We start from the raw sequence: 26,855 nt of genomic DNA, 5'->3' as shown, positions 1-26,855 counted from the left end.
TTAATGAAAGCTATTGTTCGACTTATTCGAAATTGCGAGCTTTCAGGAATTTTGCCCAGGAGTATCGCGGATTCTCGGATTGAAACTTTTCAACCACCGAAAATCTCGCATTAGGAATATTTTGTCAAAGTGACTACTAATCTAATTTACATTTTTATCCTATTATTCTCGCCAAATCCGTTAATCCTTTTATCTCAAATCTAAACGAGTTAAATATCTTCGCGTGAAATCTCGCGAAAAATATTAACGTTCTCCTCATCCCTTTTCTATATATTATTTTCACATTGGGACTCGTTCAAATACAATATTATCCCTTACTCGAGATTACATCTAACTCTTAATCATTTTCAACTTTCACATTGAAAATCGTAACGCCGCGTTACTTTTCACAAATTTTAAAATACGTTACGATAAATAAAATTGAAAATGAAATCTATATATATATAGACTAAAACGTCGACGTATTTCAAACGAAGAAAATATTTTTCCTAGCTAGGATTTTGAAGGAAGAAAATAAAGGAAGAATTTCACTCGCAGCGGGATACCCAATGTGAAACGACTTTATGCGCCGTCATGTCGAATTCTAAAGTAAGAAGGAATAAGAGAAAGTACGAGTAGATGGTAAAAAGAAACAGAAAAAAAAAGGGGGAAAGAATCAAGAAAATAGAAAAAAAGATTTAGATGGGGGTGGGGGTGGGGGGAAAGACGACGACGGTAGTAATTCGTTAGTGGGATAGAATATTTTTCAGTGCCCATCGATTTCTTCCTTTTTCTCTCTTTCTCTCTGTTTCTCTTTCTCTTTCTTTCTCATTAACTCTTTTCTAAAACTTCGTTGAATTCGTGCGCCACTCCTACGTACGAGTCTAACAATAAGTGGATTTTCTTTCGACATTTAATCCTGTACCTCGTTACTCGTGCTTTCGGATGAAAATTTGTCTTGTTAGCGTGAGCTCTATACGCGTTGAACTCATTGCGACTACTTCAACGATGAATTTTTCAATGTGCTTTCTCACGGTAAATAGTTGAACGATATTACCTTCTTACTCTCTCTCTCTCTCTCTTATAATTTTTTTTATTTTATTTTTTTTTTTAAGAAAAATCTCGAAATTATACTTAATATCAATTCCCCGTCAATGTCCCGAGAGGATGAAAAATTAACGAACGTGAGTAACATACTTTGAAAAAAAAACAAAAAGAAAAAGTAAAAGAGAAAGAATAAAAATGTAGGAATAGAAAAACAATGAAATAAGGGGAAGGCAAATGAAAGAGAGAGAGAGAGAGAGAGAGAAGGTATTATTCCCCCAAGAGGGAAAAGGAACGTCAGGGAATAAGAAGAAATATAGTTTCTTTAAAGAATTCGCAAAGGGCGAAATAAATCCAGTCTCGTTAGTTTTTCAACGAGAATATGTCCTTATCTCAGAAACCATACGTCATAAAGAATATGTCGTGCACGTATATAAAGCATGTTAAAAGTAATGGTCGGTGTCTTTCAAACGAAACAATGAGCCCGTGTACCGTGCCATAAACGATTTTTCGAAATGCGAAACGTAAAGGAAAGAAAATAAAATAATACGTACATTTGACCGGGATCGAAAAGGTTCGTGCTTGATTTTAAACATCGTTCACATCTGCATGCGACGTTTTTCATTTCTTCTTCTGCCATATCTCGACACGTATATATATACCTGTATAATAAATACATGTATATACACGTGCGTATATATAAAAATATATACATACAACATATTCTCTAGTCTCGTGTTACGCGTCGCTATAAACGTTTTTAACCCAATTACGTCGTCGGTCGACGTTACGAAACATTTTTCGAGAGTACGACAGTGACACTAGATAGCTCGTTTCACAGTTTATAACTGTCGAATTAATGTTTCTATTCTCCTAGTGAAAGAGAAAGAGAAAAAGGAACAGATAGATAGATAGATAGGTTGATAGATAGATAGAAAATAAAAATCGAGGTGCTCTTCGTTATCCGTAACTTTAGAGTTTAACAATTAGTTTTTGAGAATTGCAAAAAGTATAGAAAAATAAAGAAAAGAAAAAAAATAATGACAAAAAAAAAAAGATAACAAATTAAAAAAAAACAACTAGCAGAAGAAAACAATATATATATTTTGTACAATAATAAATTTAGGTAGGTATGTCGGCGAATCTTTCATAGAAATTCTCGATAATACAGTGACACCAGCTGTCAACGGTGATGTTACGTTTAATGAGAGGAATCAGTGTCGACTATGATAACGAGAGATTCAAGCGTAACGAGCACGCTGGCACACAACGATTGCCTTGCGAGGCACGCTCGAACGACATAGTCACGTTTGCAGGTTACGAGGATATTCGATATTGTAGGACATAGTTTGTCGCCCAAACAAATTCCACTTGATTGTTATAGACACATTATAATGATTAATTACATACCCTCGACTGCTTTATCACGAATATGATAAACGATAGACCCGATTCAAGACACATCGAAATTATCCAAGATTATCAGCAGCAACTCATCTATGAACATTACCAAACAACTATTTCCGAATTAATTAAATTCATACCTCATCTTAAACCGCTTTGAAAAGAAAATACGTTGAAAAGGGCAATCACCTGGCAACAAATGATATATCGTATTAAACTTTGCCTCGGAAAGGGATAAAACGATCGATCGGCAAAAGACAGTGGAGAGTTTGGTGAAGCCCAGGAATCTCTCGCGCGTATCTAATCTCTTCCCAACTCCGCGTCATCTAATCTTCGTGAGAGATTCGGCGGAAGGACGAGCTTCGTTGTGCCAACACGTGGCTGCTTTCCAATTAGAAGCCGATTACGTCAAACAGTAGTCGACGTAATGAGAGACCGCGACGCGACAAATCGAATTGCTCGAATTTTCGATCCAAATTCAACGATTTGTAAGGAGAAAAAATAACACTGCGTTTCCCTCCAACCCCTTCCTCTATACTCTAACTTTTATTCCTATTATACGATTTTAATTGTATCATTAATTCGACGCTATTCAATTTAAATCAGTATTTTTCTTAATCGTAGACATATATTTTATTCGTTTTATAAGATGCCATTTATTTTCACTTTTATTTCAGGTTCAGACGTTAAAACGTCCAATAGACCTGCAGGGCTCTACTACGTAGTCCGTAATTCCCGCGCCAACCTATTCGATCAGACCATTGTAACTGTTTAATGGGTGTTTCTCTTAATTCCTCCGCTTTAACAGCTCCTTTTGTAGAGGGTAAAATTTACGGCATTGTCGGAGGAAAATAGAGAGAAAGGAAAGCGCTCAAAGAGAATAGGAGAGTTCGATTTGACCGATCAAACGTCACGAACACAGTTCTATGTAATCGATCCTACTCCCGTATACACGTCCCTTTTTAAGTTCATCGCAATAACATTCCTTCCCCGACGATGAATTATCCTTTTAAATAAATTACAAACTTATTATAATAGATAAATAAAAGATTAATTCTATTGTATATATATAATAAGCTTTTCAAATCTGATACACAAAAGCTTAAAGCACAATAACGAGGCATTACGAGTAGAGACAAACTTGTTGTAAATTATTCGCTCATATTGGCCGATTTGTTCGTAAAGTATCGATACTCATCGTTTATGAGACTACATTCTATGATTGCGTTCTATCATCATACCACGTGTTACTGATACACTTCTCTTAAAGCTGCCAACTTGTGTTTGTGTGTGTTGTTGCGTGCTATTCATGAATAACGAGCTATGGAAGATAACGATCTCGATACCGAGATGATATGAGAATAGTAGCATGTGTGTCATTGCTGATAACGCTCATTATTCTCCCCATATATATTCTCGTAACGTATATACATATCTATATGTACGCGCAAATATCAGATAAAAGAACACGGTGATTTTGTATTCGTCTCTTCGAAACAACTACAGATACCTATACTTCTTTCTTTGCTTCTTCCCTTTCCGGAACCGATTCAAATCGTAGTTGATTAGAGGACGCGTTTTCCCCACAAGATAATTACTACTACAGACGTGATATCGACCGGAAGCTTTGACTACGGAGGTTTCTCTATCAGGTGGCTAGAGTATCCACACATACACACAAACATATGTATATATACATAGTCATGTTTAAGATCACTTTAACGAGCCGTGCTTTTAGATAATTAGAGAAAGGAAACTGTTTCTACTATGGAATGTAACGAGGCGTTAAGCTCATCGTTAGTTTCTAATTATCATCCATAAAATCTATTTTAGATTTGTTCATTTATTTATGATATTTATGTATCACACGTTTATCCACCTATAAAGAAAATTGATTAGCGATATATATTATATGTAATTCGAATAATTGAAATTTTCAAATTGATTATTACGATTATTTATTTTTTTGTTTTTAAGACGAATTAGCAAAAGTAATCAAAGTAACGCAAGAACTTTAAAAGTAAGGGATATCGAGCGAAATATATATTTTTCTTTTTCGTCACGCAACCACGTAAGGGAGTTCGCGTAGCAACGATTTTAATATGCAACGAGCGGACGAGGGTCGAAGTAAGTAAAGTTTACATCTAGAAAAATAAAGTTAAGCCTACTTTTACCTAGAAATAATCCTTGGGACAAAATATATCCTAACTTCGTATTTTTCTCTCTTTATATTAGTTACCCTTTTTTCCTCCTCCTCCTCCTCCTCCTCCTCCTCCTCGAATAGGTATAAAGAACTCGAGAAACTCCGTAAGTGAACTTACGAGAGTGTAAGTTAGTGGTAACTCGGTAAATTTTCGTTCGGTTCATCTCGTTAGTTTGTTCCCTCCTAAGGGATGAGATCGCACGTGAGGATCGCTTGGAGTAATAGCGTGGAGGGAAACAAAGGAGCTAGAAAAGAGTCTTCAATACTTGGAAGATATTTTTACGACGTTTTCTAGAAGAACAAAAAGCTTCCGATCGGGTTCATCGAATGAGGAAACCAATTGCTACTGACCGGTTACGTCTAACGTCCGTTGTAGATTCGATTGATTATTTTTTTCAGACGAGGTCACCAATTCGAGGAAATCATACATAACATATGTATCGTAGAATTAATTTTATACTCAATATCGACATATATATGAGCTAGCGAAATCGTCTTCCTAATGTATCCATGAACACTAAACTTCAAAACATAATATATTGTATAATATGAAAGAGAAAAAAAAGAAGATTTCAACAAAGTCGCGTAAAAACGAAAAATGATGAAAGTTTTCTAATCACGTCATAAATTGATTGCACTGATCTAATAAGATCTAGGCCGCGTATAACTATTCTCTCGCGTATAATAACGTCATTTCTAGATAATAATCTCGTACTATTAGGGAAAGAAAGTTTATAACGCTGCCATATAATTTGTTAGAATTTATCTAGAGAAACGAGAATGGAACGGGAAATGATTTTAGTTGCTAACAAACACGTAAGAGAGAATTTTAGCATAGATATTTTAGAAATAATAATATATGCAGAAATCGTAGAAATGGTGTTAACGATTAGCCGTGTTAGAACACGTGTGAAAGGTAGGCGTGACCAAAGGGGGATGTTCAAGCGTGGAAAATAATGAACAGATCGGATGGTCTCGCGACGCGACGGTCCCTCTGCCTCGTTCATTTACATCGTAATGATGCTAAAGTGTCAGCCCTGTCAGGCGCACGATAACACGAGGGTCGGTCTCGACGGGACGATGAGACGGCTCGGGGGTGGAACTTTGGGGGTGTGTAGGATGGATGGAAGTAGTGGAAGCCTCGAACAATATTGGACATGGTGTAGAGACTGAGAGAGATATATGGATAATAAGAGAGGGAGAGAGAAGGGGCTTTCGTGGTTGACTAAACAAATTATCGCATTTCGATAACAAGCCCACTCATAAAGTGCCAAACCCGAACCAACCCTACGCTGAAATAGTTCGTCCACTTGGTAAGCAAGGGGGAAAAGCTTATGACAAGGAAACGCGGAAGCCCAGTAACGGGCCAGACGCGAAACGTGCCTCGTCCTTTCGTAATTGGATACTCGCTTAAGTAGGAGATTAACGCGGCTCGATCAAACTACGTCGAGTGTTAATCTTGGATTTCCGCTGACACGTTGATCGTGATATATTCTACGACGTCGTTGAGTGACATAGTTACCAGAGTAACTATCTCGGATTTCCTCATTAAATTGTCGGAGTTTCTCGTTATTAAATGTTTTCCTATATGTGTATATATATATGTGTATATAAATGAATGTTACAATTTTTAACTAAATGTTCCCTTTACAATTAATTGTTAATAGAAATGTGTTATATTATTGGATATATACTAATATCGTTCTTATGTTAATTTTACTTAAATACAGATTAAAAGATCTTCTTAATTAAGAATAGCGACAGTTACGGAAAGTTGAATAATTAGGAAGTTATGTTACGCAAGGGATTCGCTTACGTAATAAGTCCTTCGTAAGGGATGCTCTAGAGTGAATAAAGGGAGGGGATGACTTGCACTTCGGCTAACGCGGAGCGCAGGATACGTTCCTGGCAACGACCCCTGACCTGCCGCAAGCGTCGGTGCGGTGACGTTGCGGCGTGACGTCACGAATGCACTCAGTGACGTCAAGAGGGTGCGGACCGATGTAGTAGAGATGATATCCAGATGAAACATTCAGAGTATCGGGTCAAGTCACTTAACCTCTCCCTTTTCTTTTTCTCTTTCTCTCCCTCTTATGATCCTTTTCTCCTTTGGCTAACCATCCACTTGGAATTTTATAGAATTTTATAGGAAATCGCTCGACCGCCTTTTTCGCTAAGAAATTGCTGATGTTAACGATTAATGCTCATCGTTCTGGTAAGCTCTTCTCGTATTGCCCACTTTCGGTTCGATAAGTCGAACGTTTACAATAGTCTCCTCGTTGTAGAAAATATCGATCTTTTTAATTTAAAGCATTAACTTTTCATTGGTTACTCTTTGCCCAATCTTGATGATAACTTTAGCAAACCTCGACAAAATTAACTTTACTTTTAGTCGAACAGTTTTAACGTTCCGCCTATTTTTCTTCATCGTTTCTTACCCAACAAACTAGTTTCCTCAATTTCCCTTTACGTGTGATGTCAAACGTTATTCGGGCCATTGATTCGTTCGACTCGTCGAAAGTAAAGCTTGTTTGCGAAATGCTTTAATAGCTTCTGCGAGAGGACTCTCGTATTTCTATTTCGAAGTTATAGGCACGAAGAGGGAGAAGAGTATTGGGAGACAAAGGAAGAGTACAAGTATGCCAATGAAAATAATGCAATTTTGTCTGTCGTAAAGGAAATCTAATTTATCGTTGAAATCACGTTACTATGTAGCTAGAAGAATTTTCGTTTCCGTTTACAACGACAACCGATAAGTTTCTTACGGTACCTACATATTTTCTACGATACGCACGTATATAACAAGTATATAACAATTTGTGGTAGTTGTGTATGTTATAACGTTGAAAAGATCGACGATTTGTTCGTTTTAAAATCAAACGTATTAAAGGAAGAAAAAAAAAGGGATGCATCGAGAGCTCTCTGATGTTAAGTGGACGCCTCTGGCACACATCTGGCTGCGTCACTCTGCGGTCTTTTTCTAATCCCTACTACCTCACCATCACTTCAACCGTTCTTCTCTTCTTCCTTTTTTTCTATTCCGTTCTATCCTTGCTACGTTTCTCGCGCGCTTTCCTCCATAACCTTATTTCACGACGAACCAACCGGTTTATCTTATCCCTCCAAACGTACCAACTCTTTCCTTCCTTTCTATCTTTTTCTTCTACTATACCTATTACGTGATAAATCGTTTAACGTTTTTCTCTTTATTTTCGAAGTACGAGACTGAGCAATAAAAATCGAACCGCTTTCTCATCATCATCTTCTTATTCTACTATTTCTTCCAGTTCATTCTAATTTTTAAAGAAGCTTTACCGGTACTTCAGTCGCTATCCGAGTTTTTCTTTTTCTTTTTTCTTTTTTCTTCTTTCCTTCTCCCCTTTTTTCCCTATCGTGTAGGTTTTTTTCGTTTTTCCCTTTTTTGAATCAATAACGTGGCCGGCCAGAAAGAATGGGTTAAGTGGCCGGTCGGCCTGGTAAAGTCGCTACAGCCTGCTCCCGTACAGTAATATTACCGAGCTAGTTTCGGGGCGATTCGAGCAGAGAATTGCCAAGTCAGCTCATCGTGATCGAGCTTTGTTCCGGTCGGCTGAACTCGGCTCGTGTACCGGGCCAACGTTACTGCTTACGTTGTAGCGCATTTCCGTGTCCGGTACTTTCCTTAAACCACCCACCACCACCACCACCACCACCTTAACCACCCTTCTCTTTCTCTTTCCTTTACCTCTACTTTGGAAAAGCGTCAACAACGAAACATAGCCAGAGGCTCATCGATTGCTCTTTCTTGTCTCCTTTTTGTTATTCGAATTCCTCTCTCTCTCTCTCTGTATCTTTTCTTTATACCACAGGACCACAGAATCCGCAACACCCCAACAAGGAAACTTTGGCGCCGCGAAATATCGCATTACGCGAGCAATATTCGTAGCAGAGAATTCGCTGGGCAAGAAATTCCCTTTTGACCCAGATCCCGGCGTGTGAACGTTCTTGCTATCGTTCGCATCACGCAGACCAACTCTCTGAAAGAGAGAACGAGAGAGAGAGAGAGAGAGAGTTAACCGAGCGATTATTACGGAGTCGAACTTCGTGTTTCGTCGTAGAAATGTGTTCGAACACATTACCGTCAGGCTCTACCGTTGACTCCTACCACTTAAATCGTTTACCTCATTTTGGTCACAACTATTGTTCCAACCAACTCCTACCGTCGCATTATTTTCGTCTAACTCACACGGAAAACTTGTAACGAGTTTTTTTTTCTTCTTTCTTTTTTTTTTACTTTCAACTCGTTCGAACTATTTCATAAGATCTTATCTTTCATATTAGCGAGAAATAAAAAGAGGGAGTAAGAAAGGAGATAGGAAAGGAAAGAAAAAACTTAGACGAATCATCGTTTTAGCTGGTATTCTTGCCATGACCGTGGCTAAATATGAACGATAACTTTGCTTTCAAAAGAAATGGACTCTTCTGCTTGTCAGTTCCAGAAACGTATTTAGGTCAAACCGCCAAAATTCACGGAGAAAGGCGCTCTCCCGTTTTCTCTTCGTTCGTTCGTTCGTTCGTTCGTTCGAACGAACGCGTCGACAACATCTGCTATCTCTTGCTATTTTTCACCGATAGCTAGCTAGCTAGCTAGCTAGCTACGTAAAAGCAAAAGAGAAGCCACTATGTCATCGTTATATAATCAGACTAGTGTCTCGCGCCCTAGTGAAAGAGAGAGAGAGAGAGAGAGAGAGAGGCATCGCTATTTTAAACTACTACGGTTATCGATTAGAATTTATTTTCACGTTGCATTTCGCATCGATGTCTCATACTATCAGCTACGTTAATCAATCAAATTTAATAATCACATCGAACGAATTAAAATGACCCTTATCGTGCAAACTAAATAAATAAAAAACAAAAGAAAAAAGCTGAGTCATAGAAATTTTTGCTCATATAAATACATAACGCGTATTCCGTGTTAAGTTCAGATCTAAATACGGTCATCTAATCATCTTACGACGAAATTGATCATTGATATGCAAATATAATGTGTTTGTTATATTTCATATTTTCTTTTGCATGAATTCATTCTATTCCTCGGCTGTTGCTCTCTATAACAGAGAGAAAGAGAGATAGATAGAGGGAGAATGTTGAGATAAGAGAATAGAAGATGAAAAGTATAGAGCAAGGAACGCGGAAGGGAGTTCGTAGTAGTCGTTGATGACGTAGATCATCGATAATCGATGTGTTATTATGCGCCGCGCTTGGACGATATGAATTTAGCCGACCGAGGAGAGTAGGGCACGGTGACGTCACTGGCGTTCGCGTCGACGGCTGTGCCGTAACGAGGGATGTTGCGGAGGGATGAAACAGAGAGGGAGAGAGAGAGAGAGAGAAAACTGAGGTCGGTCTGCCTCTGACGTAACGCGCCGAGTTGGTGGTAGAAAGCACGAAGGGTGCTACTGCTGCTGCTGCTGCTGCTGCTGCTGCTGTGTTGGGTGGAAGAGAGGGCTTGGAAGGAGTATCGAGCAGGGTGGGGAAAGAGAAAGAGAATATGAGAGAGAGAGAGAGAGAGAGTGTGTGTGTATGTGTGTATATCTGTGTGTGTGAGAGAGAAAGAGCACTGGCTGACGGGGCATCGGTATCGACCGACCGAGAGGCGCGCGATGGAGCGTGTAGAGCCAAGGGATGCTGGGCCGCGTTAAGAGATGTTAAGAATTATCGCCGAGTCACGCGTTATTCTCCATCTATACTACCTTTTTTTTCCTCCCCTTTTCTCTTTTCTTTTCTTTTCTTTTTTTCTTTTCTTTTTCTTCTTCTTCTTCTTCTTCTTCTTCTTCTTTTACCTTACTTAGTTTTTCTTACTCTCGAAACTTTTCACGAGTGTCTTGTATACAGTATTCTAACCGTGGAGGGGTTGGTGGGTGGGTGGTTGGGTAGGTAATTTATTCGTTTGCTTATATAAACTTGGAGATTTTTTAATTCCATTCTAAAGTAGTAGGAGGCTATATATTTTGTCTAACTTTTTCTAAGAACATTTGTCTTTCTTTTAATCCAACATTTATTCGACGGTCGAGTATTAGTATCCACTTACGTAATATCGTTTAATTATTAGCTTTATATTAGATCAGAATTTTTCCTTTGCCGTTTTTGTCGTTGCTGATTTTCTCTTGTACGTTGACAAGGTATTTTATTGGTTTGACATTTTTCTATCAGTGACCCCTAACTGGAAATAGGTTTTAACACGTTCGCACGTCTAGACTAACGTCAAAGAAATACGTGACGTGTTTGTGTGTTCTTTGACGTTAATTGGATCACTGACCTGCATCAATTTCTAATACGTCATGTTCCTTGTCTTTATTCCTATATGAAATACACTCTTTCTTTCACGAAAACTTTAACGCAATGTCTTCATTTTTGAAAATAGCAGGCACGAGATAAACGACCCCAAAAATGAGAAAGAAAAAGAGAGAGAGAGAGTGAGAGAGAGATAGATAAATATATAGCTAGCCCCATGGGCATGAGAGTAGGTCGTAAAAAAAACGTGTAACGTGTTCACGATCCGAATGAGTCGTTATGGCTTATACAACTTTGATCAATCCATTATGTTGTAAAAATTTGATAAAGCAATCGATCGATCAGATATATGAGAACGGATTTCGATTCTATCAAAAGTTTGCACGTTGCATATACAATCTATATATATATATATATATTATATTTATATATGTAAGCTTATCTTTTGGACGATATTTTATTGCGAACTTCGTTTTTAAATTAAAAAAGAAGATACTTCAATTCATTTTTACCATAGAGAAAAAGCTTTATTCATAATCCTTTTCATTTAACCTTGTTACAAGTTTTATCAGAAAAAAAGAAACAACAAATTAATTAATTACGTAATCACGATTGTTAATATTAATAAGATGATAATTATTGTATTTATTATATCTTTAATATAAACCACAAATACATGCACATACTCATCGTAGACATAACATAACATGCACGACGACGTTGGTTGCCTATATATGCTCATTATCTCCACCATTATCATCATTTGTTCTTTTCTCGCATCATTTCTCGAAGTTTTCCGACCATTCCCGATCATAAAAGTTCTAGATTTTTCCTTCATTCCGGATCGGAAATATTCGAGAAGTTTCGATACGACCACATATCTGGCGATTATCTCAAACGGTTTCGCCCGACACAACCTAAACACACTCGTAACTGTAAAAGTAGTCGTATTTAGTTTCCAGACAATTTTATCTCACACATACCAATACACTCTCTTCTTTGATCAATTAAATTGAATATTTCAACAACGATAATCAAGTCTTCGTCAATCATTTCTGCGCATTAATCGGTTCAAGGATTAATCGCGTTTTATTTTCTTCCTCATAAATATGTTTACGACGTCGATTTGTATTATTATTCACAACTAACGTTCGTTCATTAGACCTCTGGCATTGGACTAATGCGGATCTACGTATTGTTTATTCTCGTAAGAAAATTTATTTTTCTAACTAAACTTAACTATTTTTAATATGTATACACAAATTTCTTCGCATCAAGTAAATTCGTCGTTATGATAAAAAGTATTGTTTTTATTTTTGTACTCGTAATTCTGAAGACCGAAAGCAACCTTGACTTTTGTAAACAACTAACACTCATACGTCGGTGAGTTTCCGAGCTGAGCGGATGTGCGGATAACTGTAAGCACGTATTACATAGGTATGTACAATAAAAATTCTCTTATTTTTGCTAACATCAAATATATGTAAGTAAAGCGTACGATATTTAATATTATTCATTACGCGATAATAATAACACTTATGGAATATTTTTATACATCATTTACACTCATAAGTTTGAAAAATCTTGCCGTTTTTTTTATCTCTTAGTCATAATTCTAATGATTGCGAACAGCCTCGAGTTACTCGTACAACTGATGTATTTATAACGATGTTATAATCATCGATATTTATTTTCATTCGTCAAGTATCGGATTGTCAGAAAAATTCATATCAATTTAAAGAAAAATCTATCGAATATTATGAAAATATAGTATAAAAATCCGTTACGAAATTTCCAAATTAATCGAATGATAATTTTAATATAATAAATTAATCAGTTTTGTTATATTTAGTAGCATAGTGATGTGCACTCGTAGATACGAAGAAAAGTATATATTACACTATTCCTTTTCCTTCCTCGTAAATCTGTCGACCACGAACGACATCGGCTTATTCCATTGTAAACAACTAACATTCATACATCCTCGAGACTAGTAGCAGTGTTGATCTATGAATCAAATAAAAACACGTATCATTTACATGTATGTACATAAGAATTGTCTTCTTTTTCCAGAAGAATATATATATACGCGTAAAAGTAACGTAAAATAACGTAAAATAACGTAAAATAACGTAACGTTCTAAACGTTGGTATTTAATTCTTACTCCTTATTTAATAAATTATTTTGCGAGAGTCTAATGTCGGACGACAAGCACAGGTAATGAATCAAAACAATGGCGCGTGCAGCTAATGAATTGTCTCGGAGATTTTAACCATCGTTTCATCTTATCCTTTTTTTTTTATTTTCCCTCTTCTTCGTCGTCGTCGTCGTCGTCGTCGTCCTGTTCTTGTCTACTCTTTTTATTCAACTATTTTCTCTCTCTCTCTTTCTCTCTCTATCTTTTTCCAACAAATTTTCCGTCGTTCTTCATTTTTCCTTCGAAAGAACATTGGCGCCTGTTTTGCCTCTTCGACTGGCCACGAAGCTGGACGTCCGTATTGTAACAGAATAAGCCGACGGAATGAAAAATTACAGGTGCACCTGACAACACGTTAAGGCCTTATTAATTACGTCTCGCGAAGAGGAGTGTCCATCTCTTTTATCTCCAATGGGTCATTCTATCTTTCACTCTCTCTCTCTTTCTTTTTTCAGATTATTTACGGAAGGAAAAGAAGGTTCGCGATATTGATTTTTATTTATCTTTTATTTATTTAATTAATTAATTTTGTTTTCTTTTCTTTTCTTTTCTTTTGTTTCGTTTCGTTTCGTTTCACCGCAAGCCTTTCTCGATAAACTTAACATTAATCAGGTTGGCAAGCTTGATAGAACGTTTACGGTCATTTTTATTCGTGATTTATGCGTATTTTCATTATTCATCGAGAGTCGTCTCTCTATTTAAAGTTCATTTTTCTTGCCTTATAAGTCCCGTAGTGATTTCAAAATTATACTTCTCGTAAAGCTCTAATGAAAAAAGAGAGATAAAAGAGTCTTTCAATTAGCAGCTATTATCTAATGGATAACAAATTTTTTTTTTCTTCCTTTCTGTCTTTATTTGCGAAGAAGCTTTTATACGTCGTTGCCCTGTATCTAATCGAAAAAAAAATTCTTACCTGGGAGAAATCTGATATTTTTTATCACTAAGGCTGAAATTCTTTTTTTCTTTTTCTTCTTTTCCGTTTTTTTTTTTTTTTTTTTTTTTTTTTTCGTTAGAAATCAAGATCGATTAAGTTCCAAGAAAGCTTCGAAGAAATAACTTCAGGCGAGAGAAAGAGCGGAAAATAATTATATTTGTTGCTCCTTATAAATCAAACGTAGATCTCTCTCTCTCTCTCTCTTTTTCTTTCAGGTTGAATTTTACGTCGTCGTTTTTATCATGTTCTATTTGCTGAAAAGTAAAAAAGAAAAGAGACATCGACAACACTTGAAGTTTCCATTTACTTAAAATAATTTTTATTTTTATTTTAACTATCTTTAAAACAAAGGATCAACGAAGAAAATTATATTCATGCTGAATCTCACTTTACCATTACCACCACCATCACCACCACCACCACCACTCTTCTCTCTCTTTATTTATTTATTTTTCTTTCCATTTTTTTATTAGCCAGGTAGGATAGTTGGTAATTAATTTTCATCTTTATTGGTACAAAGAAATTCACGGACGAGATATCCGTTGGTTGCAATATTACTGCTATTTTACATCGTAAAAAGTGGCTTTTTAAAAGGAAATATGAAATGTCTTCTTTCAAAAACTTATCATAATTAAATTATAATACAACGTATAAAGTATAATTTGTAAAGGTATACTTACCGATGCTTTTACGATATTATTATATTATATAATTCAATATTTTCTGTTTGAATATGCAAACATTGAAGAATATGAAGTAGGTAGCGCCGGCATCTCACGCATTCAGGAATCGGTTTATATAATTTTCGCTAGAAGATTAGAGATCTTGCGTTCTCGTGTTCTGCGTTATAAATCGTATTATCCTCTTTTGAAAAAGATCTCTCTCCCCGTCGAATGTAATCAGAGTCGATTGAAGCCCTTTTGCCTTTTTGCTACCTTATGAATTCTCTTTTGCCTGTACTTTCCCGGATTCATTTTCAGCTCTGAGCACTGGCGTTTGCTGTAAGAGCAAACTAATCTACGGTGTCCGTAGCATGGAATCCCGTAACCAACGGAAGCTTTGCGATAAATTAAGATGACATCAAATGAGGAGGATGAATTCCTAGTAAATTAGAGGTATAGTTTATACAGTAGGAATATACAGTTACCGTATATACATTTGAAAAGGACTTAACCAAGAGGAGCCCTTCGAGCATTATCCCTTCAAACAAACAAGTAAATCATTCGGACGTGTAGAAACAAAGGAAACCTCCTATCATCATTATCATCGTCATCGTCATCGCCATCATCATTATTATTATTATTATTATAATTATTATTCCATTTTCTCTAAAAGCACATAATTAACCGTACAAATATATGTATTTATCACAGTCCCTGCTATCATCAGTTAGATTCACTTACGCGCTTGTCTATTTGAAAAGTACATCAGCCGTCACACCTGCGGCCAATTGGGACGCTTTGACCTGTAGGTTGAAACGCACGAATAAATAACGCGAACGCGCTTAACTGCGTTCTATCTTTGACGCAATCGACAAATCAAAAATACGTTCACCGGAATTGCGGAAGACATCATCCTCTTCCTATCCCTCCTACTTCCTGTTATCTTCCTTCTTTCTCTCTCTCTCTCTCTCTCTCTCTCTTTCTCGTTATCTGTTTTTTCTTTTTGTTTTTCTTTTTTTGTTTTATTCTCTCGCTCTCACCATCCGCTTGTAACGAAGGTTTATCGGGAGCACGTGACGTAGAAATTAATTGAAACAGGAAAATCATAATGATTCATGGTAAGATGTAAAAGTGGATTTCACCCACTCAAAATGAGACTCACAATTCATACAGTTGGATCGGAATTAGAGTTAGACTTCGAATTCGTTCTACGGTTTTAAAAGAAAAAAAGAAAGGAAATAAGTAAAAAGAAATAAGGTGAGAATTTCGAAATCACGCGAGAATAGGCTAGTCCTTTAGTTTTTTGTTCTCGGTGTGTTTTTTTTTCTTTCGATGCTCTTAAAGTTAAATTCAATCTATTCGCCTTTCGGAATCTCGACTCTTCCTTCGTTTCTTTCACTCTCAATCTATCTCTTGCCATTTCACTCTCCCTCTCTCTCTCTCTTTCATTCTATTCTCCCCATCGGTCAGTTCGCGTTATTTTGGTCCAACCTCCTGACCTCTCGCGATCCAATCCACGTCAGCAGATAAAATGAAATCCCGCTGGAGCTGTCCACCAGTGTCATAGAAAATATCCAACACTAGAGGGATTTCACGAACAGTTTGTGTGTTACGATAATCAGAACCTTCCACCAGTTCTAATCCTGGAATATAAACCTACAGTTCCTTCCTACTCAAAATATCGGCTTTATTATTAATTTTCATTAAAAAGTACTGGCTATCTTATCGGATCGTACCGAAACTTAATTAACAAACGGTCTCTCTCTCTCTCTCTCTCTCTCCTTCTCTCTTAGGTTTAATTGCAACAGCCGTGGAAGTGCGTTCACGGTCGAAACTCTAGCACGAACGCGTTTATCTTTATTAGCGATAACAAATACTCGGACGATAGTTCACGACAGAGGTCATTCGAGTACGCAAAGGTTCACAAGCCTGCATTAGTTCGTGCAAGAACACGGTCGATGATGTATATTATAAACCTATATATGTAGAAAAGGGAATACATGTAGAAACGTGCTGGTATAGTCACAAGTATATTAAAGTTAATTCGATAGTAAATTAAAGCTAGGAAGTAAAGAGGCAAACAGAACGGAAGGGTCTCTTTGTAAATGTACGTTTTCATTTATATATATATATACACGTGCACATATGTGTATACGTATTTTCGTACGCGTGAGTTCGTATGCGAGGTACCTTCTGCGAAAAACCAAGCGTAATTCCACCATAGGAATATTTGAATTTTGTTTGACGATGCTTGTATTTCTATTTTATTCTCTTCATACTACGATCTGGAATGCATTATAATTACTGTATGAACAAAAGAGACAGACAGAAAGAGAGAGAGAGAGAGAAACGAGTTGCGAATGGTGCTTCGAATTTACTGCCGAATGTATGGTTCTCAACAATTTGATTACAGCTTCGAAGCTTTATTATATGCCAACAGCTGTCGAGTCTACTTTACGAGATGTTCAATCGAACGTATGTACATCTGATAAACCTACTCCGATTACAGATTTTTAATTACAGACTAAGAGGGAAATTTTGCTCTCGATTAATTCCCTGCCATGGTCATATAATTTTGCATTTGCCAGTACACTTAATGCAGGATTGCTGTAGAACGTTAAACAGATTAAATAATTGCAGCACTCGGTGTAATAGGATTTACAGTTCGCTCGTGGATGATTAAAGAGACGAATGAATTCAGAAGATTTCATTTTTAATGTATTTCGACGTTTATCTTGTTTCCAATGATTTCTAAACGTTGACGATAAATACATTTAAATCGTGAAATAATGATCGTTTATATTCAGCCAACAAACACTAACTAACATTTATACTAATCTGAGTTTTTGCTCGTCAAACAAATTTTTAATAGGAAAAATCAGGTTTAGGAAAAGTATGTATGAGTATATCTCGTTAATGCTCTCTTTCGTACACTATTATTAAAACTTTTTATTGATTAATGGTCAGTAAATTCAAATAGTTTATGAAATCTTTAGCAACGTAAGCTACATAAATCATTATCGGCCAAGATTTGTTCCCATCGTTATTATAAAGTTAATGATATATTTTTATTTTGAACTTTTGCGATCATTTTAATGATCTGTATTATAAAATAGTTATGTACGTGCTCAAAATTCGAAAAATATTCATGGCTAACGTAGAATTGAAGCTGGGTAAGCTTGATCATGCAGTTAAATGCGTATGATCGTATACCGCGTATTCACACGTGCGTCACCTTTCATTGGCATTGGAAACACATCGTTCGGTGTAGGGTAGGATACATGAGGTATCGAAGATCGGAAGGGTGGTTCGGATAACCGCATACGAGATTGATCGCGTTAGTGCTATTAATAATTCCGCTTGACGAGCGAACGAAGCTTGCCATTGCCCGATATACGCGCTTAGATGCGTTACAAACGTATTCATTTAGAATCCAGTAAACGTTCGAATTCAACCAATAGGTCTCTAAATTAGTTACCAAAAATATATAATAGAAAACAAAACGTTTAATCAAAATAATTTACATAGAAATCAATGGAACGAGGAAAATTGTCGAGTAAAAATGTGAACACATTTTTAATATATTCTTAATTGTTACAAATATTATAGGTAGATAATTTATTTTATTTCATTTTAATATATTAAGTTAATATATTGGGTTAATTTTCAATAAAAATATGTTCGATTTTTTTAATGCCAGAAATCAGACACTATCAAAAAGAAATACGATAGAAATTATCTAACGAGTTGATAAATTTACCTATATATATGTGGGATTGGGGAATATTCGAGAGGTGTGTGTGTCGAAGTTTTTAAAAATATAAATAGACGATTTCTTTATAAGTATTCATCAAGTAGATGTAGGCCTTTATTTGTCATATGTATGATGATATGAGTATGGATGGATGAGAGAATGTATCGGTTGAAAAAAAAGAAAGGAACCGTTGCGTTAGATTAGAGTATTTGTTTAGGCTGTAAGGTTACACCGTCTAAATTTGTCGCCTTTATGTAGCCCCATCGAAGTCTCTCGAATGTTCTCGATTTTAAAGTGCAGGAAGAGCCTTTTTCGTGATCGGGAATCATCGGGAAGTTTCCGGAAAGAATGCCAGGAAATGACGAAAAATGATGGAGGGGATGTTAGGCGTATATAGGGGATGGAAAGGATTGGTGGGGGCAGTCCGAAAAAGTTCATTGTTTATACGACGAGTGTTGGGTGTGAAAGAAAAAAACGGAAGACAAGGATAGGCGACGAAGAGTCGAATACGGGGTGTCCTTCGCTAATTATGATGGTTGTATTCGGATTACGGCGTAAAGGGTAACACCTAATATCTCGTGGCGACAGATTGTTACTTTAAATTATAGATGCTTATCGTTCTATCTCTTATATTCTTAAATCGTTTAATAATTACTGTTAAACGTTATTACTTTAATAAATAATAATAAATAATAAACAAATAAAAAATCTTACATATATATTTATGTTATAATAAATTATCATTAAGATCAATTGAGAGAGAGAGAGAGATAATATTATACTATAATATATTGAACTTTTATTGTAACACATATACGTAGAATTCTTTTAAATATTATTATCATAATCGTGCTGATGAACGTCACGTTTATCGAACGTCCATCTACTTATATCGAAGATTTGAAAGTTTAGTACGTGAGTAAATAAGTTGACGCACATATTGTGAGAACACGCAACGTGAGCTTACGCACGTGACAGCTCTTATTGGAAATACATCAGTTGAACCCATAGGGTATCAAAGGTCGCACAAGTGTTCTAGATAAACGTGCTGTCCGGAGATTGATCGTGTTGGTATTATTAATAATTCTTGTTTAAGTTTGCGAAACTTTCAACGAGGATTGATTCGATTAAACACTTTTTGCGATCGTTATTTTGATTATTATTATTATTATTATTATTATTATTATTATTATTATTATATTATTATTATTACGATTATTATTATTAATGTAATATATCGTCGTGCGGTTCAAGCTTTGTTCGTGGTCGAACGAATTAGTTCTATTCTACAAAATTACGAATGAAGAAACAAATACAAAGAGCAAATTTGCCCTTTCTCTATCTGAATCTCTCTCATCATTGTTCGCTAAAATATGTACAACTGTTCTCGTGCACATATGTATATATACGTCAGGATCTCTGCTTATTCTACCATAAAGAGCAAACGAGCATGAACGAAATACGGAGGAATTTGAAGAGATAAAAGAGAGAGAAAGAGAGAGAGAGAAAGAGAGAGAGAGAGAGAGAGATCGTAAATAAAAATAACGTGTCATTAAATCTTTTATTTTTTACAAATTTGTTTTTACAGAAGCAATATGAAATTAGATCATCACAATTTACTCCTCGTTTCATTTGAATATCGTGCATCCAGCAATGTCTCGAACACATGTAAATTCTGACATAAATTGCTGATGATTTTGTAGTTTGGTATTACAGTCCCGATAAAATACACTGGTTTATACGTTCTATATTACGGACATGCGTGTATCGTAGATCTACAAATCACTTAATTAGTATTTCATACAAAATCATTTTGAGAACGATTATTATCGTTTTATCGAATTTATCATACGTGACAACACATTTATATGGTATTTTAGGATTATATATTTTTATTCGTTCGCCTTCTGTTATATTTTATTTTAATATATTTTATGTCTTTTTTTTTTGTTTGTTTGTTTATTTTTTCTTTCTTTTTTTTCTTTTTTACATAACTTTTATTGCGCACATTACAGTATTTAGTTTAATATACTTTTAACGGTGTACAATAAAGATCTGGAACTTTAGCGTTAGGATTAGTACGGTCGCGAAAGCGAACGACGACAACTTCTCCGCGAATGGCTTTGCCAAAGTTTTTCACGATAAAGCTTCCTTGTTTTCAGCTAGATATTACTCTACTATGTCTTCGTGGATCACAGTGTAGTAAAGAGGTTGGACGATCTCGATGCAAATCCTAAACGTAAAAACAGTTATCATTCTTCCGCTTAAAAATCAATATATTTATCTTTTTCCTTACGCTCTCTTTATTTATCCGAGTCTCTCGTACATTTAAACATTTTATATATATATATATATTTTCCTATTATAAAGTTATTACTTTTAATCGCGAACCGTCGCGGATTTTAAAATACAACAAATTGTGTAAAACGGAAGAGGGAAAAAAAAAGAAAAAAAGAAAAAGGATAAAGAGGAAAAATTAAACGTTTTTTTTATCTCGTACTCGATAAAGTATTTGCATTCGTTTCACAAAGCTACGAAAATAGAATTAATTCGTAGAAAAAATTTAAGTCCCGATAATCGATACAATTAAACGAATATGTCATTGGTGAAAACCGCTTTTTAATCTTTTCTCTGCATCCAATCGTAGCGAAAAACGGAACGAAAGCATATTTTTACGAACAATTCGAGATAACCGGTGGCCAATAAATTCGCTTCACGCAATCAAATCAGTAACTGTATCGCATTTCGTTCCTATTACAGAGTGACGTTCCAATTTAGAGAGCAATCTACTATTTCTCTCTCTCTCTCTCCTTCTCCCTCTCCCTCTCCCTCTCGTACGTTTATATGTTTGGCTTTATATAGCACGTCATCAGGTACATGGAATGGAATAACGCAAATTCTCGATTATATTCTAATGTGATTTAAATTCTAAACGCAGGATGATTTTACTATTTTCTAATAACAGTTACACAGCTGCAATACAAGTTACAACGCATAGTAACCATGTTTCGTCAATAAATTTACTCTTTCCCTCCGCCCCTTCTGCCCTTCTGTCGTTGGCTGTCGGTTGATCGGCAATTTTCCGCATTTCACAAATTTACTCTTGCGATACGAAATTCGATAATTTGCAATTGATCGTCGATTCAAGCGTGAACCTTTATTGATATCGCCCTCGTAGTTATGCATCAATGTCGTGATACGTAAAATATATAGAATGAAATAAAAATAATGATAATAATAAAAAACAAAAAAAAAAAGAATAAAAATGAAAAATTTGACATTAAGGAGAAATTATTCTTACAGATAGACACATACATATATAATAAATTAATGTGAATTTTTCCGTGTCATTTATAGTAACCAATGTTCTATTATCAAGCTTGTGTTCTTCACGTCTAACATACAAAGAACCTTTCAAGAACGTATCGCAAACCTTTATTACATCTTATGACATTTAACTTGTTCTCTCATTGTCCCGCTTTAGGAAAGTCGAATTTCCCTTCGGAAATGAAACTGCAGCGTCGCAAATGAGGGCATCTGGATATCAATGACACGGCTACGGTTCTGAAGCATCTGTGCTATGAACGAACAAAGTAACGAACGTGTAATGTTAGGCGAGTCACGTCGTAGAATACTATCATTTTTCAACGATTAACATTAGTTAAAATATATCGAATCGAATCGTATCTAGTCTCGAAGAAGAATAAGAAGAAGAAGAAGAATCAGAATAAGAAGCTCTCGTAGAAACGAAAAGGATTTTTCTCTCCGAAAGATGATAAACGCGCCGCAAACATTCGATCTCCATTTATCGTTCTTTCTACGAGCTTGCAGTGTGGGTATACGTCGTAGGTAGTATGGCAATCGTAAAGTAATACATATGCATAAACGTAAGTGGTACGATCATAAAATGGAGTTCGATTTTTCAGTAGTACAACCTTTACTTTGACGTCGTGCTCGCTTTCTACGAGAAAAGGATTGATCGGCGCTGCCACTTTTATTTCCTTCTCATTCTTCTTCTTCTTCTTTTTCCTTCTTCTTCTTCTTTTTCCTTCTTCTTCTTCTTCTTCTTTTTCTTCTTCTTCTTCTTTTTACTTTCTTTTTTTTCCTTTTGTTTCTTTTTTCCATCTTTCATTCGCTTTCTTTCTCTCACTCTCTCTCTCTCTCTCTCTCTCTTTCTCTTTCTCTTTCTCTTTCTCTTTCTTTTTCTCTTTTTCTCGCACCCGATCTATCGCACACGGTCGGCTCGTCGTTTAATCCGAAATCGCGGTGAAGTAGGCGTGGACCAGCGATAAAATTTGCCTTTCAAATTCTTTAACCGAACGTTTCGGGCGTTCATCGGGAAATTCGATGGAGAGTCTCGAAAACTTTATTCGTGTAACAACTTTTTTTCACCGAGATGGTAACAACGGCTCCGATGCTCTTTCAATCTCTTCGAAATACTTCGCGTTTCCTTTTTTTTTTCTTTTTTTCTTTTTTTCGCTCTTCATTTTCTTAACCAATCTTTTCGCTGTCGAAGTGTACGTTCTTTTGAAATTTTGTTCATTTTACGTTTAAAAAATATAGATGAATAATATTGAAAATGCGTGGAAAAAATTTCAGAAAACATTGCTTAGTATTTTAATTTTTTTTCTCTTTTTTTTCCTTCATTTGTTATTGCGAATATATTAAAAATAAAAAAAAATCTATAGCAGATTTTAGTGAACTATTCATTGCTTTTTAACGACTACGATAAAATGGATATCGATCGAGTGAAATGTCGATTAACCGCTCGGCAATTAACTAAAGTTTTGATTATATCACGCGCTTGGCACGCTTTTGAATTAATAAATTATATTAAGCCATTTACATCGCTTTCGGTCCTCTCTAAACGGTTGTTCGAAGCCTCGATAACGGGTTAGTTAAACTTATTATTATCAACTATATTAGCGAAGAAAAATATATCGCGGTAATGTTATAAAAAGTCTTTCGTTTAACGTTCAATTAAAAGCGTATTTTCGTGCAATTATTATTATATAGCTTACAAATAATTTCATTCATTATAATAATATTATAAACACAAAAATATAATTTACGTGTGATTAATTTCTATGGAAAACTAACGAGAAAAAGTAAGAATAATTTTATTGGGGAGCGGAGGGGGGGTGGAGGGGTACTTCATTCGATAAATATTAGCTTTAAATCGTTGAAATGGCAACCCATTCGAATTATCCGATCAGGAAAAATTGTCCAAAGCTTTCTTCTCGTTCGTTCAACCGTTGTTCCCTTCTATCGTCTATAATGCAAGAGAGAGAGAAAGAGAGAAAGAGAGAGAGAGAGAGAGAAAGAGAAAGAGAAAGATAGTACTATGAAAGAGAAAGACCAAAGTACACCAAAGAAGATAGAGTGGTCTATCAGGGGCAGAAAGCTTTGATCTATAAAGGATTCAATCGACCTGAGCTTTTTTTACTCATCACCAATCGAAGTCTACCTCTATCGCAGCAAAGTATTTCGTTACACTAAACTTTCTCTCACGATTTTCACGTTAAAGAAATACGATTTTAGACAGTTAAGTTTTTATGCCTTTTTCTTTTCTTTTCGCGAAATCGTTAAAACAGCCTTGAAAATTTATAAGCATTTTATCGAACGATAATCGTAAGAAGTTAAACATTTTTCTTCGAATAATTTAGGACTACTCGATTACTTTACTTTGATCTTTAAGTTATCAACGAAGAAAACCTAACTCAATTTCATTCGTAGTATCTGTCCTATCCATCCTAAAACACTTAGATTTAGTATCATTCTTGCGGCCAGATGTCTTAGGATTACGATCCTTTCTCTATCGTTATACGAGTCGTTCGCGGATACCGTGTTCATTCTAAAGCCAGGAAATGCTTCCGATTTCCAGACCAGAACAGAGAGAAAGAGAGAGATAAAGAAAGGAAGAAAGATGGTCTTCTGAACGAGCAACGTGTGACGTAAGTGTCGCTTCCGTTTCTCTTTTAGTTCGACTTGGATAAGCCAATGTAGCAGCATCATTCTCATTTTATCTCTATCTCCCTCTCTCTTTCTTTCTTTCTTTTCCACATACCAACACATCGTCTCTTCTTAATCGTTCAGTCTCCATTGCTAGTTCGCGTAGCTTTATAAGCTTTATGACCAATACGGGAAGCCAGGCCATCTGAGCTTTACGAGGCTTGTTTAAGAGTCCGCTAATTCCACCCACACCCCACCCCCAACTCTCTTCTTTCTCTTTCCAATACATTACAGATATACCTAGCAATGGTATATACTTACACAGACAATGTTATACTAGTACAATACCATTGGTAAGAACGACAATCGGTCCTCTCCTCTACCTTCCTTCCTCGCTACAAGGATGACGAGAAAGTTGGATATGCGTTTCCCCTTCGGCGACGTTTCGAGTTCGCAGTTTCTCTCTTCCTCCTCTTCCTTTCTATCTTTCTTTTTTTTTTTTATCTCTTTCTTTCTCTGTCTCTTTTTATCTATCTCCCTGTTTCTCTGAGAGCGTCGAAGTCGTCGTAGTCGTAGTCGTCGTCGTCGTCGTCGTCGCTTTGGTGAATTTCGAAAGCCAGCACGTTTTGACGTGCGATGTAATTTCCTACGTGCCTCCTACACGCTCGCCCAACCGGAAACACCGGTGCCGACGACAATGAGAGCCGCCGCGACTCCCTCGTACACCACCACCCATCGCCAACTCCTCCCCTACCAGTTCTCGCGTTTAACCTAACCCTCTCCCATCTCATGCCACCCCTTTTTATCCCCCATTCCTCCATCCTCGCTGTTCCATCTCTCTCTCTCTCTCTCTCTGTCTTTCTCGTGGCAAGCATTACTGCTTTGCGAGCTTTTACAAGTGCACAGCAATCATCTGCAACCTCTGATTTTTTTCAAACTTTGCACACGCTTGTAACGGTCCATGAGAAATATTACATTGCATTCTTTTTTACGCAAATGGTTGGACAAGATCAATTTTTAAGGGGAGCAATGTATTATATTCCTCATGGACCATTTCACAAGTGTGGAAAGTTTGAAAAAAATCAAAGGTTGCATATGATTGTCGTGTCTTTGTTGTTAGCCTGGCAAGAAGAAAACGTTGGAAATCTGTTTTTGAATGAGATAATGTAAAATCTTATGCGTCGTTAATGTTCACAGTTCTATCTCAGCATCCAGGATAAATGTGCCGAGGCATGATATCTTTGTATGTGTGTGTGTGTGTGTGTGTGTTAACAGCAAGTTCGTCGCGTCGAAACAACACGAATGTACGGAACGTCGATCGCGAAGAATGAACGAACCAACGATTGTTCAGGTTAAGGGTTCTTTTTATCTCGACTTCTAAGATATCGATTTGTTTTCTATACGATGAAGCATTTTCTACACGTTTATTCGTAATATATAATTTGTACTTGATTTACGTTGATTTAATTAATTAGATTGGTATCATTTTTAAATTAGGATCGATCATTCGTGCAGTATTGTAAAGTTTGAAGAAAGAAATATTATATTGCATTACGTGGACAAAGAAAAAGTGACAAAAAAAATTGTTAACGGAAGGAAAGTAGGTAGAATGCGTTAATAATATTCGTGTAAAATAATATTGCATTACATTTTAGAGTCGACCAGCAAACAATACATGATATGATTTTTTTCGTTCATTATACTTGCAAACGCGTTACAAATTGCTTGAAAATATTTTTCATAGAATATGATAAGTCAGTTGATACATCCAAAGAAAAAAAGAAATGAAGAAAGATATGATATAAATGTAAATAGTAAATCCAAATGTTGAAACTTTTGAGTCGGATATTACAGGTAAGGTTATCGACGAGATTGAATTCCAAAACATTTCGAATATCAACTATTCCATGAAATTTTACTCCACAAAACTCGTTCGGTTCTACGTTGACGCACGTAAGTTTATAATATTCGAACAACTGTCTCAAATTGTAATGGATTTTCAATGAATCGCATGGCAGTGATTAGTTTCTTTTATTTATGTACATATGGGACGAATCGATCGAGAAGAAATTTGACTAATGATTTGTTTTCAACGAATCATCGAGCCAACAAATTTCCGAGAATTTTCTTTCGTAAAAGACGGTAAATCGATATGGCAAACTTGATATCAAAGTCGAAAGTAACGGCAAAAGAATTCATACAGTTGGAAAATATTTCGAAAGTTTGGCCCCCTGGCAACTTAAAAATACTTTAGCGATGTTTCTTTATTTTATTTTATTTTTTCTCTTTTTTTTCTCTTTGGAGAGGGGGGAAGGGGACGATGGCAGCGGCGTGGATTTTTTTTAGTTTTGTTTAAATCTCCAAATACGCGAAGTGCTTTGTGCTACCACGTCTGCGAGTAGAATTTTTCCAACAACGATCCTCTTTACTTATTGATCCACCGAATTGT

The 26,855-nt window shown here is 36.0% G+C and overlaps 1 protein-coding gene across 14 annotated transcripts in view; it reads left to right on the top strand.

Annotated features, from left to right (window-relative positions):
* LOC122526011 (protein turtle) overlaps nucleotides 1–26,855 on the top strand; it is a 215,198-nt gene that overhangs the window by 90,013 nt on the left and 98,330 nt on the right. The window contains exons 1-2 of one of the 14 annotated variants that reach the window (XM_043649104.1): nucleotides 12,024–12,113; nucleotides 12,243–12,343. The exons of the other annotated variants lie outside the window; for them this stretch is intronic. The gene's annotated coding sequence lies outside the window, so the exon portion shown is untranslated. Of the gene's footprint in view, nucleotides 1–12,023; nucleotides 12,114–12,242; nucleotides 12,344–26,855 lie in introns of those variants that run through there. 14 annotated transcript variants of the gene reach the window in all.

This window comes from Polistes fuscatus, unplaced genomic scaffold (genome assembly GCF_010416935.1).
Source record: "Polistes fuscatus isolate 324 unplaced genomic scaffold, CU_Pfus_HIC Scaffold10, whole genome shotgun sequence".
Lineage (NCBI taxonomy): Eukaryota > Metazoa > Arthropoda > Insecta > Hymenoptera > Vespidae > Polistes > Polistes fuscatus.
This window is presented reverse-complemented; position numbering and strand designations above follow the sequence as displayed.